Source organism: Tasmannia lanceolata, unplaced genomic scaffold, assembly GCF_043159265.1.
Source record: "Tasmannia lanceolata isolate RefF3 unplaced genomic scaffold, GAP_Taslan_0.1 ptg000129l, whole genome shotgun sequence".
Lineage (NCBI taxonomy): Eukaryota > Viridiplantae > Streptophyta > Magnoliopsida > Canellales > Winteraceae > Tasmannia > Tasmannia lanceolata.
In genome coordinates, this window is record NW_027518805.1 from 47,501 (window position 1) to 50,000 (window position 2,500).

Sequence of the window (2,500 nt, forward strand, 5' to 3'; positions counted from 1 at the left end):
ACACCAACCCTTCCGACACGAGCATTCGCGCATGTTCTTTGGCCACACAACGGCGCCAGCACGAGCAAAATCATCCGCGGTGCGGTGGCCTTGCACGGCCTTTTGTCTTTGGAACCAACCATCAGTGCCACGGGAAGTGCCGGAGTCCCGGCATCCGCGGTGCCAAGTCATTGCGCCCTTGGTCTCTGCAGCGGGGCATGCCGGGCACTCCCAACCATTGCAAGCAAGCAAGCAAGCAAGAAAGAAAGTAAGTAAGTAAGTATTACATATAGGGGCGGGACATGCGGGGAGATCTGCGAAACGTGCATTACGGGGCACACGCGTACCTACCGGGGCATACCGACCCCTATTGGGGCACACGTGTGCATATCGGGGCATACCGGGCCTATCGGGGCACACGCGTACATACCGGGGCATACCGAGCCCTACTGGGGCACACGTGCGCATATCGGGGCGTACCAAGCCTATCGGGGCATACGCATGTATCCCAAGGCATACCGAGTCAATCCGGGCATACGCGTTCATACCGGGGCGTAACGGGCCTATCGGGGCATACTTGGGCATATCCGGGCAAAAAATGCCCAAAACTTGCGCAACCTTGGCAACCGTGGTCCATTCCTCTCTATATGCCTAGCCTTGCCAACCGTGGTCCATTCCTCACTATATGCCATGGCCTTGTGCCCATGGTCTTCCCAAGACAGCGTCCAAGGCCCCCGGAAGGCCAAGGGAGCCCAACCCAGCAATGCCCTGCTATGGCAAGCCAAGGCCAAGCATTCCGGTGCCTATCCGGGCAAAAATGCAATTCCTCTCTATATGCCTAGCCTTGGCAACCGTGGTCCATTCCCCACCATATGCCATGGCCTTGTGCCCATGGTCTTCCCAAGACAGTGTCCAAGGCGCCCGGAAGGCCAAGGGAGCCCAACCCAGCAATGCCCTGCTTTGGCAAGCCAAGGCCAAGCATTCCGGTGCCTAACCTTGGCAACCGTGGTCCTTTCCTCACCATATGCCATGGCCTTGTGCCCATGGTCTTCGCAAGACATCGTCCAAGGCGCCCAAAAGGCCAAGGGAGCCCAACCCAGCAATGCCTTGCTAGGACAAGCCAAGGCCAAGCATTCCGGTGCCTATCCGGGCAAAAACGCCCAAAGCATGCCCATTCCTTAGCCTATCCAGGCAAAAACGCCCAAAATCTGCACATTCTAGTGCCTATCCGGGCAAAAACGCCCACCAGCATGCCACCCTCCTATAGGGTTTGCGCAACCAACCAGCCTAACCACCAGTGGCAACCAAAGGTGCTGTTAGCGACGACTTCTGAAGACGCAACGAGACGCGACGTGTTTGCGCCCAGACGCGACGAGACGATGCGGGATCTGCGCCCAAGAATGCCTAGACCCGTCGACTTGATGCGGGATCAGCTCGCCCAAGCATGCCTAGTGTGCAAGGCCTGTGTGCAAGGCTAGTGTCCAAGGCTAGTGTGCAAGGCTCATGTGGAACGCTAGTGCGCAAGGCTAGTGCCCAAGGCTTGTGTGCCAGGCCCGTGTGCAAGGCTAGTGTCCAGGGCTTGTGTGCATTGCTTGAGTGCAAGGCTTGTGTGCATTGCTCGAGTGCATGGCTTGTGTGCAAGGGTTGTGCGCAAGGCTAGTGTGCGGGGCTTGTGCGCATGGCTAATGTGCACGGCTTGTGTGCATGGCTACCGTGCAAGGCTAGTTTGCATGGCTAGGGTGCAAGGCTCGCATGCGAGGCTAGTGTGCAAGGCTGCGTGCAAGGGAAGCGTGCAGGGCGAGTGTGCGAGGCCACTGTGCACGGCGCCAGCACTAGCGAGCCATCATCCGCGTTGCCATGGCTCGCTTGGCCTTGGCTTGCCAGGCCCCGACACGAGCAATCGCGCATTTTCTTTGCAACCGACCATCAATGCCGCCCAACGGGGCCAGCACGAGCAGTCATCCGCGGTCCCCTGGCCCTGCGCACGTTTGTCTTTGAAACCGAGCATCAATGCCACAGAAAGTGCCGGGGCGCCAGCTGGAGCCATCATCCGACGTGCCATGGCTCGCTTGGCCTTGGCTTGCCGGGCCCCGACACGAGCAATCGCGCATTTTCTTTGCAACCGACCATCAATGCCGCCCAACGGGGCCAGCACGAGCAGTCATCCGCGGTCCCCTGGCACTGCGCACGTTTGTCTTTGAAACCGAGCATCAATGCCACAGAAAGTGCCGGGGCGCCAGCTGGAGCCATCATCCGACGTGCCATGGCTCTGGTCCCATGGTCTTCGCAACCGAGCATTCGTGACACCCGCGGGGCCAGGACACCAACCCTTCCGACACGAGCATTCGCGCATGTTCTTTGGCCACACAACGGCGCCAGCACGAGCAAAATCATCCGCGGTGCGGTGGCCTTGCACGGCCTTTTGTCTTTGGAACCAACCATCAGTGCCACGGGAAGTGCCGGAGTCCCGGCATCCGCGGTGCCAAGTCATTGCGCCCTTGGTCTCTGCAGCGGGGCATGC